Source organism: Microtus pennsylvanicus, chromosome 7 (genome assembly GCF_037038515.1).
Source record: "Microtus pennsylvanicus isolate mMicPen1 chromosome 7, mMicPen1.hap1, whole genome shotgun sequence".
Taxonomy (NCBI): domain Eukaryota; kingdom Metazoa; phylum Chordata; class Mammalia; order Rodentia; family Cricetidae; genus Microtus; species Microtus pennsylvanicus.
Window position 1 is genome coordinate 18,997,258 of NC_134585.1, and position 13,708 is coordinate 19,010,965.

At 37.0% G+C, this 13,708-nt stretch overlaps 1 long non-coding RNA gene across 2 annotated transcripts in view; it reads left to right on the forward strand.

The window, feature by feature from the left end:
- The first annotated feature begins 318 nt into the window (after positions 1-318).
- The window catches only part of LOC142853661 (uncharacterized), a 166,508-nt gene continuing 153,118 nt past the window's right edge, over positions 319-13,708 (forward strand). For both annotated transcript variants that reach the window (XR_012911233.1, XR_012911232.1), the window contains exon 1: positions 319-386. This is a non-coding gene — a long non-coding RNA (uncharacterized LOC142853661). The remainder of the gene's footprint in view (positions 387-13,708) is intronic.

Sequence of the window (13,708 nt, forward strand, 5' to 3'; positions counted from 1 at the left end):
TCTGCTAAATCTAAATTGGAAACTCCTAGTCTGTACACACACACACACACACACACACACACACACACACACACACACACCACACACACACACACACACTATTAGAGAATGATTGGTTGTTGCTAGTCTCTCAAATTTTACAAACCAAATTGTCGAGGAATATTATTTTAAGGTGTGTTGCTTTTGTTTATGCTGCACGATGGGGGAGAGTCTTCTGTTTTGTGTTAATTTTATTGGTTAAATAAAGAGACTGCCTTGGCCCTTTAATGGGACAGAAGATTAGGAAGGCGGAGTAGACAGAACAGAATGCTGGGAGGAAGAAAGCTGAGTCAGGCAGTCGCCATGATTCTCCCACTCCAGACCGATGCAAGTTAAGATCTTTCCTGGTAAGCCAGCTGGTGGTGCTACACAGAATATTAAAAATGTGTTAGATCAGTATGTAAGAGCTAGCCAATAAGAGGCTGGCCAGGCAGTGTTTAAAAGAATACAGTTTCCGTGTAATTATTTCGGGTAAAGCTAGCCATGCGGAGCTGGGCAGGAACACAGTCCGCGGCTCCTATTACAACAGAGTGGTGCCCAATGTGGGGCTAAATCCACTTAAAAACCTGAGAGGGCTTTTTAAAAAAAAAAAGGGAGAGAGAGTTTAACACAGCTTTTGGCTGTTTATGAGTGGCTTGCTGCAAAGAAAATTTCCTGACTCAGAAGCAGGAAAAAACTGGCTGTTTTAAAATGCTGGCTTTCTGGGCTGGGCCGCCATTGGGATATCTGTCTGGCTCCTGCGGGAGACAGAGATTTTGAATGGACCATTTGGAGTAAAGTGCTATGGCTTGCTTGATGGCAATGTGGACTTGCTGTGTGCCTGGAATTGTGTGTGGCGCAGGGGCACCAAATGGCTCTGAGGCAGGAGCGGCTCTGCTCCACCAAGCTGAACTGTGCTGGTCTCAGGCAGGAACTACCTTAATTACTGTAATTACCACAATAACAGCGCAGTTAAGGTTTCGACTGGGCAGGACACAAGCGATACCATATTACCTGTACATGGTGCAACTTAAGTTTTTAAGAAGTGCTTAACATTTTAAGAAATGCTCCTGGATATCAATATGTAAGAGCAGCCAATAAGAGGCTGGAACTAATGGGCCAGGCAGTGTTTAAAAGAATACAGTTTCCGTGTAATTATTTTGGGTAAAGCTAGCCATGCGGAGCTGGGTGGGAACACAGCCCGCCGCTCCTATTACAACAGCTGCATTTGTTTAACTCTGTGAAGCTGGGATTCTTCGCCTGTCTAAAACACCTGATGGTCTAATGAAGATCTGAATGATCAAGCAAGGCAGGAGCAAGGATAGGCAAGGTTGGCAGGCAGAGTATAAATAAGAGAAAAAAAGAAAGACGGGAGGAACAAAAGAACAAGGAGAGGAGGACAACAGGGGCCAGTCATCCAGCTACACAGCAAGCCATGCAGAAGAAAGTAAAGAAAGGTATATAGAAATAGAGAAAGATAACAGCCCAGAGGCAAAAGGTAATGTAGGTTAATTTAAGAAAAATTGGCAAGAAACAAGCCAAGCTAAGGCTGGGAATTCATAACTAAGATTTATGTGTGATTTATTTTGGAGCTGGGAGGTAGGCCCCTCAAAAATCCAAAAGAGTAAAGGGTTAAACATCACACAATACTAAATTACACAGAAGCCCCACAAACACATAAACATATCTATCACCTATTTATCATCTGTCTATCATCTATCTATCTATCTATCTATCTATCTATCTATCTATCTATCTATCTATCTATCATCTATCCAGCTCATTAGCTAATGAGCTACCCCTACATAATATAAATATGTCCATATTTTGATCCTATTTAAATTTTATTTATGTTTATGTGTGACCATATGACATGTCTGTGCCCATGGTTCCAGAAGAGAGCATTGGCACTCTGGAGCTGAGTTACAGGGATTTGAACTTGGGTCCTCTGGAAGGACAGAATGTGCCCTATACCACTGAGTCATCTAGTCCCCTATTTTGTTTATGTTATCCTTATTTCATCCTGTTATCAACCATATAGTCATCATTAATTTTAGGGGCACATTCTGTATTACTGATAACTTCTAAAGTAGGTTTTTTAGTACAGTATTTTTAAAATTTATGCTGATATTATTTGGTTCATCTTAGGTCTCTGGGCTGTCCTGCTTCTGGTTTTGGTACTCCAGGCCATGTCTAGGGTAGATTCCCTCTCATGGCATGGTAAAGCAGTCATTTGCTGCACACCTTTACTGTAGCACGTCTTGCAGGCAGGAACAATTGTGGCTCTAAGGTTTTGTAGTGTGCACATCCATCCCTCCACAAGAAGTCTTGCTTGGTCATGGCTGATGGCTAGTTCAGGTTCTTTATTCTCCATTGCTCCATTATCCCTTATAGCTAAGACAAGAGTCACTCTTGTAGATTCTTGGGATTTTCCCTTGCACTAGGTTTCTAACTTGACCCCATGATATGCCCCAAACCTTTATAATAATAACATGAATGACATGATAAATTAAGTCCATCTAAAAGAAGAAAAAAATATCTTCCTTTAAAAAACAAACAAAGTAGGGAAGATAACTTAGTCATTAAGTTTGTTGTCAAGCATGAAGATCCTAATTCAATTGAGTTCTCAGCATCCACATTAATAAAATATAGGCACAACAGTATACATTTGTTTTTTCATTATATATATTATAATTATATCATTTTTCACTTCTCTGTCTTCCCTCCCATGCCTCCAATGTTCCTTATTCTCAATCTCTATTTAAATCTTCCTCACTTTCTCAAAAGAAGGCCAAACTATACAATTGTCATATATATGCAGGGGACCCAGGTCAGTTCTATGCAGGCTCCCTGGTTGTCAACTCAGTCTCTGTGAGCCCAGGTTAGTGGATTTTGTAAGTTATGTCCATGTGTTTGTGATGTCCTTGACCCCTCTGGCTCCTACTATACTTCCCCTCCTTTTCAGTAAGATTTCCTGAATTCAGACTAAGGTTTACCTGTGGGTCTCTGCACCTGTTTCCATCAGTTGCTGAATGAAGCCCCTCTGATAACAACTGGACTAGATAGCAATCTATAAGTATAGCAGAATATTGTTAGGCATCATTACATTGACAATTTTCTTTTCCAACCATGTTTGGTCCTATCCTAAGTTTCTGGGTCATCCAGCCTCTGGGTCCTGGAGCTCCAGGCAGTGTTGGGGATGGGTTTACTTTTGTGGCATGGGTCTCAGGCTGGCTCAGTCATTGGTTGGTCATTTTCACAATCTCTGCACTACCCTTACCCCCAATACAAGCCATAGTCAGAGCAGACTGTAGGTTGAAGGTTGTGTGGTTGCAATGGATACCTCCACTGGAAGTCTTGCATGGTCAGAGGAGAAGGCCAGTTCAAGCTAACCATCTAATGTTGCTAGGAGTCTTAGCTGGGGTCATCCTTGCAGATTCTAGGGACATTCTCTTATCCTATGGTCTTTCTTAGGAGTCTTGTAAAAGGTGTAACCACATACTCATGTTCCATAGATTTATTTACTTCATTTTTAACTGGGTGTCTGTATGCATTTGTGCACATGCCTTCTAGTGCCCGTGTAGGTCAGAGAGGGAGAGGATTGGATTCTCCTGGAGCTGCCTTCACAGGTGATTGTGGGTACTTAGAATAGAACACCTGTCCTTAGCAAGATCAAGTATGCACTCTTACCCATGCTCAACCACCCCTGCTCCTTCCCTGTTTATTTTGATTAACAGAGGGTCCACTGAGACACTGTCCCCATCACTCCGAAGGCTTCTACTTCCCTGTTTTCTCTTTATCTCAGGCAGAAACCATTGCTTTTGTGTTATATACTGCCTCAACAATACCTCTTTCTTGCTTTAGCTCTTATTTTGCATATTCATCTCAACACTTTCTGGGAATCTAGCTCTGCTAGACGAACCACAACATGTATAACTCGGAATGACACCCGTGCTTAAGAACAAAGCACTAACTCCACAAGTCACCAGTTCCTTATGTTGGTAAGGCTGCAAGGAGAAAAGTGAGTGACTGATGACTCTACCTGTGCTTTATTCTTGTGACAAAGTAAGCCCAAGGCGATCGATTACAGAATCCAAATTAGAAATTAACACAAGACACCGCTGGGTGATGGAATTGGGACCACTGGGTTTCTTAGCTCAGAGGCAGACTCAAATGAAGCAGAAAGTCAGATGACTGAAGAAACACAAAGCGATTTCACTATGTGAAGCAGAGCAATATTTATCTTTTGTTTTTATGTCTCTTATTAAATACTCATTTCTTTCACTTTTGCACAAGCTTTTGGGAAATGGCTCTTACAGTTGGTGATTTTCTTTTTCTATGGGGATTAGAAGCATGGCAAATCTCAGACTTCACAGCCTTGACAACTGTACCTGTCAAAGAATGTACTTCTGGAATTTCCGAGCTTTGATTTTGCACATATTCAAATTGGCATCCTAAGATTTTTCAGACAAAAATTCTGTTACTACTGCTCTAGACATTACTCACACTGATGGAAAGATCTATGAGGATCCTGGAGGCATGCAGTGTCTGTGTAAACTGGACCGCCTGTGGCCTGCTCTCTGCCACTTAACCAGTCATGCTAGAGATGACTCCGTGGGTGTATGCCGCACAAGTGAGTCTGAGTACAGATCCCTAAAACACATGCAAAATCCCAGGCATGCTAGCATGTATCTAGAATCCCAGCCCACCTCAGTGAGGGCTTTGGAGGCGGAAAGGGGGAGAATCCAGAATGTCTTTCAGGCAAACTGGGCTGGTTTTAAAGTGGAAATACAGATACACTGTCCCAAGCATGGCAGAAGGCAAGGACCAACAACAGTGAAGTTGTCTTCCGGCATATACCCAGTGTAACTCACATTCTCTCTCTCTCTCTCTCTCTCTCTCTCTCTCTCTCTCTCTCTCTCTCTCTCTCTCTCTCTCTCTGTGTGTGTGTGTGTGTGTGTGTGTGTGTATGTATGTGTGTGTGATCTATATGAGTGTAGGAACACACACACCATGGCTGGCTTATGGAAGCTTCTCTCTTTCTGCCTTGGTATCTGCGGATTCAATTCAGATTGTCAGGACTGAGCAACAAGCTCTTTTTCTCTCTTGACCTCATATTTCAGCCATGTGGCACTGTCCATATGGTTTTTTTTCAATTTGTCAATTAAGAAAGTTTAAAGAAGAAAAAAAATGTCATTTATAATTTTACATTTGAAGCATAACTATTCTGCACATTATATACCTCATTATGTGATTTTACATTAGTAGATGATATTTAATTATTATTATATCATAAAATCGATATTATGTGCTCTGTATTTCATAAGATATATAATGATCATTACAATTTTTACTTCAGGAAGATTCACATTAGTTATTAAATTTGCAGAGATGGCTAGCCACCATCTGTAACTCTAGTTCCAGAGGATCTGGTGACCTCTTGTGACCTCCCCAGGCATCAGCCATGGATATGATGCACATACGTATGTGCAGGCAAATCATTGATATACATAAAATAAATATAAATATATAAATTACTTTTAAATTTTGCAAGCTTAAATAGTTCAAATGTCAAAACCTTTAATTATAATTTTTGTAAATATCATTAAGAATGCCTAAAACATAATTAGTATGGTGGAAATGATGTGAGTCACTTCATTAATCACTTGCGAAAAAGTCTGTCATTTATCAAGCAATTACCACGGAACACTCTTGAGTGTGCCACCAATGTGTTCTACTTAGAACTGTATAGTTTTATCTTAGGTTGGAAATTTGAAAATTATTGTTTCACCTCATCCTGGCCAATGTTGTAATTTTTAACTAATGTAAATTCTCTCTTAATATGTTTATTTTTTGCTATTCATTATGATTTCATACTTAAAATATATTGCATTTCTTGATATATGAATTTTCTCCTCACGCTGTTGGTCTTCATTTGCTTCTCATGTTGGATAGCTATTTCAGTGTTTTTCTTCAGAATGAGGCCAGCTTTTTGTCATATTGAAGGGCATCCTATGACAACAACAAAGTTGCTTCTGAGAAATGTGTTGTAAGATAGCTAGTAATTTTGAATGGCAAGGTTGCTTCTGTCAATTAGAAATGTAATACATAGTATGGGGTGGAATTATTGGTTAGATGATCGAGCGACAGTTTTCAAGACTAAGGACTGGTTATCGAGATCACAGCTCTTGAGCCAGGTTGATAGCTCAGAAGAAAATGCATTTGCTATTGAGCTTGGTGATCTTAGCTTGATCCCTAAGGACAACTGGATAGGAGAAGAGTGCTTACTCCCATAGGTTGTCCTCATATATCTACAGGGCACTGTGACTTGAATAAATACACACATATCCAAGTATGCATGTACACACAAGCAAATGATTACACATGTAATTTAAGCATGTTAAATATGTTACCCTTTCTTTAATTACCCTGGATATAATTAATATTTTTAAACACTTTGTGTCTAATACCTATGTGTACATATATGTGTGCAAACATTTTGAGAATAAATAAAATGACAAGTCCCACATATGTTGAATAATGGAAAGCGCATGACTGAACAAAGCATTCAGTTGCCCCTGGGTTATTTTTCTTCCTTCAAGAAGTTCAGAGAAACTTCTGGGGAAATACACTGTCAGAGACAAATTAGTCTTTGCAGCTGTTAGTTTGCATAGAAAATGTTGGCATAAATGTGGGGGAATATGTAATCTTGGAAAGGAAATTATTGATACAAACAAGTAAAGGAAATAATTAAACATGCCCTGTTCTCAAGGAAATATTGAAAGGAAAATTATTATGATCACTACATTTATTCAAGTTAAACTTAATAATTTTAAATCATACTAACGGGAATTAAAAATCGAGCTTTTGTTCTTTAAGGTTTCAAGCAAAAAGGAAGGAAAATGACAATTTTCTTAATCAAATAAAAGAAGAGAAAATAATTTACCCTAGAATAAATGGTTTATAAACAAAGAACTAAACAGTTATTTAAATAAATGAATTAATACAAATAATAACTTTTATAAAGCTCATTTATCAACTATCTATATTGTGTGTGTGTGTGTGTGTGTGTGCACGTGTGTGTGTGTGCACGCACACACGCTCGTCAGAATATGGGCATGGAAATGCGAGCAGAAACCAGAAGAAGGCATTAGATCTCCTGAAGCCAGAGCTGGTGCTGGTTGAAGGCCACCATGTGGGTGCTGGCAAGTGATAACAGGTCCTCTACAAGAGCAGTAGTTTCTCCCTGCACCATTTCTCACGTGCCCCTTTAAATATATTTAAGATAAACTTAGAATTTGGCTTATGATCATCCATCGATGAAGTTCTATTCAGTAAATTCCCAAGTAAATTTATGTGGTGGAGAGCATTAGCCGTTCATAAGATGTGATAAAGAACACACACACCTTGACATAGAGCCAGTCATTTTCAGGAATTATAAGAATATTAGTGAGAGATTGTTTTATGATCACACCACGAGCTCTTTTAGGCTCTTGTGGAGTCTTATGTTCTTTATGCAGTGACTTAGTAATATGCCACTCTCTTCCACTGTACTATGAATTCCTTGAGGGCAGAATCTAACTCTTGACCTAATTCTCCTGAATTCTACCCAGATGCATTCCAGGAATATAGGTAAACAGCAGGAAGTCAGCTATGCAAGGAGACTAACTATAGATTATAAATGGAAGTAATCAGACATGTGCAAAACAGAATTCTCTATTTATATGCTGTGTTGTTTATACTTGTAAGCCACTTTCTGAGTATGGCCTTTTCTTATTCTCCCTCTGTGGTTTCATGGTACCAATGGTATTTGTAAGTTTTACTCATTAGAAATTTCCAGCAAAGGTTATCTGATTTGCTGCAGGCAACTCTTAATGGTTTTTCTTTTGCCTTTGATTCCTAACAGATATAATCCCCAGCAGTCATTTCTGAAAGTAAATCAGATTAACTCATTCCTCTTGTGCCTTTTCACCACCTCATTCTGCTCGACCCCAGATTCATGGCTATTCATTTAACAGCCTGAGCGTTCTATTTGCTTGTTGTTTCCGTCTTGAACTCCCCTCCATGTATCTAAACACAATTTTCTTCATTTGTGTTTGTGGCTTTATTCAAAGTACTTTATTCAAACCCAAATTAAAAGTTTTCTCATCGCTAGGTGATGAATGACCATTTGAATCAATTATTCTACCAAACCATTGATAGAGAGTAAAAATGAGTCAATATCTCTTTCTGTCTTTAGTTTTTTGCTGATTTGGCCATAGACACTTACTTAGCTCCGCAGATCTAATGAATTTGCATGCCAAGATTTGAGAACATATTTGTAAGTTTCTTTTCTTTTAGTGGCATTGTGATAGTATGCCTATTCTGATTTCCCTTTTTGATTACAGTAACATGAGTTATATAACTCATGATGAAATTCACTTGAATTTAATTATGCAAAAGTCCAAGTTATAATGCTTATAAAATCTACAAATTAAAAAATTTGAGTGAATTTTGAAGGTATGAAAGAGTTTAGGGATGTGGGTTTTACTCTGCAACTTGATTATACACAGTGAGTAAAATTGTAGACCAAATATCAAACATAAGCTTGAAGCCAAAAGTTAAAAGCCATAGACTCATCTGAAAGATCACATGTAATTGAATTAATTGACAGAGCATAAACAGATTATCTAGTGATAGGACGTTGCATCAACAGGTCCCTAAATGGCAAGGAAAGTCCATTTAGTCTCTAACATGAGTTTTTGAAGCTTTAAATGCGCTTTTGAGGCACAAACAAACTGGTTTTGGAGGTCTGAACTAGAAACTGAGAAGTGAAAGAAGCCGAGTTGAACTCCTTCTGGGAGAAATGATAATCACCAGTCCCATCTGTGGCAACAGACAGGTTCCTCAGTGTATCTAATCAATATACTCACAACTTCTGTGCCCACGTTTAAGGACCGCTGACTACTTGCAAAGGTTACCTTGTCAAGGTGACATTTTGGTGGCTTGGAGTTTCAGTGACAGGTCATCCGCTAAGTTTTCTGAGAGCCTTCCTTTTTTTTTTTTTTGTCTTTTTATTCTTCTCTCATTCATTACACACTGATTTCATCTTCCCCTCCCTCCACGCCTCCCAGTTTCCTCACCTGCCTCCATCCTTTCCTAGATCTCCTGCTTCTCTGTTTCCCTTCAGAAAAGGGCAAGCCTCTCAGGGATATCAAGCAAACACAATGTAACAAGATGCATTAAGACTAGGCATAAACACTCATATCAAGGCTGGACTAGGCAAATCAGCAGAAGGAAAAGGGTCCTAATATTAGGAATCTAACAGAAACCCCAAGCTGAATAATCAGTATATTTGCCGAAGACCTAGCGCTGACCCATACAGGCTCCATGACTGGAGATTCAGTGCTTTGCTGATTCTGTGGACTGATTTCATTGTCTCCTGATTTCCTTGTCTCCTGAACCCCTCTAGCTCCTACAATCTTTTCTCCCCGTCTTTTGCATGGTTCCTTGAGACCTGCCTAATGTTTGGCTGTGGGTCTCTATATCTGCTCCCATCAGCTGCCAGAGGAAGTCTCTCTGATGAAGATTGGGCTAGGCACCAATCTATGAGTATAGCAGAGTATAGCAGAATATCATTAGAAATCACCGAATACTTTTTTTTTTGTCAGTTGGTTTTGGTTCTATCAAGCCTCTGGGCTATCTTGCTTCTAATTCCTGGCTATCCAGGCATAGGCTCCATTGCCTGGGCTTCTAGTCCTTGATTGGCCAAGCCCACAAACTCTGAGCCTCAATTGCCCCAGCATATCTTGCTGGCAGTACATGTTATAGGTTGAAGGTTTTATGGCTGGGGTATATATAAACATAAATGTAAAACTTAAAACACTTAGGGCATAAAGTGAGTTATAGACCTTTTCATCCACGAGATGTTCACATGCATAATTTGCTTTCTTAAAAGGCACTGAAGGTTTAATGCCACATCATCTTCAGCATATAATCCAGAGTATAAAATGAAAAAAAAATTCCAAAGGACCATGAATCAAACATACAACTTTGAATCAGCTGCACAAATTGATAAGCTGATATAGGAATCTTGGCTATTGTCATTTCTAGAGTAGAACATGTCACCATGAGGAGCAGGTTTTCATGAAGTCTGACAGAGAAAGGAAAATCTTGGCTCACTCGCTCTTTTAGACTTTGGTGGCAGGTGGTGATGGGAACAGGTGGGATCAGGCAGAGGACTGAGGGACAGGGGAGAGTGTACTGGAGAAATGACTGGAATAACGGGGTGGCATTTGAGGAATGATGTGGAAATCCAACGCAGTGAAAACTTCCTCGAACCTGGGAGGGTGACCCTAGTGAGGACTCCTAGTGTTGCAGAATTCAGAGCCTGAATCAGCCATCTTCTTTAATCAGCCAAGGCTTCCAGTGTTGGGACATATATTAAGAATACCTGAATGTAGATAATGTCATTATGAAACAATTATTTCTAGTTCATAATTCTTGACCTACCCTCAATTAAAGATTGGTAAGTCCTGTGTATTTAATTAAAAAACAGACTTGATAGTGCAGGCTAAACATGAATTGCTGTTGATGTATCTACAAAAGCTAGTTTTAGTCTCTAGGAATAATTATAAGAATATATTCCAGACTCTAAATCTTGACCTTATTGGATTCAAGCAATTTTGTGCTCACCATAGGATTGTGCACTTCATAGATAGAAACAGAGAGAATTGATGATCTATGTAGGGGGTCTACAGCAATCCAGTAAATTTTCAACATTGGGATAAAGATACACAGCATTCCTGAGAAGCCAGACTGCAAAGAATATATAGACACACACACACACATGATTCTGTGTAGCAGTGACAGGTATTACTTTTGAAACTTCCCAAATAATATTCAAGACTCATAATTTCTGAGTTCTGATGCAACTTTTGTGTCGATACATAATTTTCCTGATTTATTTTCATTCTGTTTCAAGAAGAAAGAGGTATTATTCCTCTTGGATATTATACATAGATTATCTATATGTGTGTGTGTGTGTACATTTACATATAAATATATATAAACTTACACACATATATAAATACGTGTACATAGGACAAATACCTGAATTAACATGATTTCATATTACATTTATGTATATGTGATTTTAAATTTTTGCTTGCAAATACCTACAAGTAAATTAATGAGTTCTAAGATACACTGAATCATATACAGTTATAATTAATTCATTCTTAGAAAGAACATTGGATTTAATTTTATGAGGTCTAATTATAATAAAAAGATTTTGAAGCATCTCTTTATGATACTGTATATAAACTGGGACAATTTGCCTAAAATAATAATATTTATAATATTTTATACTCAGCATTCTAAATCCTGATAAGCTTTCTATTCTCCAAACTATTATTGTGCTTTTATGAATGTTGGTCATTTTCTATCCTTTGTGCATAAAATTTGATCTATTTCAAAATACGTATTTTCTTTAGCTTGTTTTATTATAGAGATTGATATCAACTCTCAGCTAATTAGTAACAAAAGCATTTGTGTTGTTTCTTTTCTTCAAGCACAGTTGTAAAAATCCATACTGTGACTACAGAAATCAGAGTCTCATGTGCTGATGGTGATACAAGAGGTCTATCTCAGTCTTCACAGCTTTTATCCTCCCTCTTGACATATTGGGCTTGTTTGCTCGTTCTTTCATGAAGAAAATGTTTTTGCTTAGCTTCTAATAACCTAGCAGCTTCAAAGAAAAATTTCAATTAATTGAAGCCAAGCCACAATGTTCTACTGATCCAAGGAATTGTTAGTTGTCAAAACATGGATGCTTTTATGAGCACACAGTTAAAATACTCATATTGAACACACAAACCATCTTTTAAGATGCAGACGGCAAACCTTTTCAGCATGGACTTCCATAATTGTATTGAAAGTATTTCAGCTTGATAAATACTCTTTTTTAAGTCAAAGCAAATGATTATACAATTCCATTCAACTTCTTCACAAATGAACTTTTAAAATCATATGTGCAATTTGTTCTCAGTCTTTGAAAATCTTTAAACAAAACTTTCATAAGCAGAGAAATCAAAAATTAAAAATAAAATCAAATCTTCAGCTATTGAATCTTTTGTCAAATTGAAATTATTCATTATTAAATAAAATTCTTGCAAACAGAAGAAATTTGTCTGCATCACAAAAGTGAAACTATGCTGCAGATGAAATCATGTGATTCCAAATGTTGCACACCTTACAATTTGGAATGATTTTATCTGTTTTTGAAGCATTGCTACTGGTATAAGGATTTTTAGAGGGAGCTCTGATTTTAAACACATTTTTATATTATACCAGAGTGAAAATAAAATTCAGAGGTATATACTGTCATATCATCTAAATTCTATTATTCTTAATAATGTGAAATTGATGAACACATGTATTCTGTCAAGATTTCATTCTTATAAAAATTTTGCATACTAAAATATGTTTTAAAAAGTCATACTAAACAAACTAACAAAAATATATTAGTGCTGTAACGCCATTTCAATTTCAAGCTTAAATATTTAATGATCCTGATAAAATTATAAATTGTAAAATACATTCAACAGAAGTTTTTCTAAATTTGACAGATATCTCAGCAATTGGGAATATTTTTTAGCTTTAAAGTACTATAATAATTGAAAATGCCAATAATTTCCATCTTATTAGTATAAAAGTATTAAAGATTGAAGACATTCTAATAAAGAAAAATAGAATATATATCCCCATGGGGAAAACACATACTTCTTAAAAATGTAAAGCTAATTATATTATATCTTCATACGTATACTGAGAAAACATTTTATGATTTGCATATGGAAGTCATTATTAGTTTTTAAATATTTAGAATCAGCATAAATTGTTTTACTCAAATTCCAAAGATAACTATTATGTCAAATTTTAGAAAACATAGTTCTGAAAACAAAATGAAACAAAATGTAAATAGATCTATAAATATGGTAATGTGTGAGCCAACAATTGTGAAATATTGAGTTTTAGTTAATTTTTGCTTTCCTTGTCCTCCCAGGGATTTCTCAGTTGCTAATGATATATTTATACTATTTATTGCAGAGCACATTAGAAAACAAATGCATTTCTATTTCACACAAAATCCTATCCTTTTCAATAAGACCCTTTTTAATGAAGTGGAAAATTATTATGTAACAGATTCAGTATCTCCCCACCAGCAAAGAAAGGAAAGATAAAACCTCTTCAGATCCAAAAATTTTGTTTATTTGAGGTTTGGCTTTGCTTTGGTTTTAGTTATGCTGCTTGGAATTAAAGCCAATTTCCATTCAATTTTAGAAAACAAGAATAATTCTCTTTCTACAAAAATGGACTTGCAGGACTGATAGCTTCTAAAATGAAATTTGAGAACCCTTTCATCATTTCAGCCACAACTGGGTTATCTGTCCTTACTAACAATTTTTGGCACTATAAAAGCAGGAATACATACACACATTGACATATATAATACACTTATTACACATATACTGCCTAGTTGGGTAGTTTGTAAGAATAAGCCTTGAGTTCCTAATTTTAGACAATCTATTTACCTTGCATTCTTTCTTGAAATCTGTAAGTGAATGTAGAAAGCAACTCTTATTCTGTCTCTGTCTATTTCTTCTCAAAGGTACCCACTTCTATCTTCTCTCCCAATACGCAGAAAACC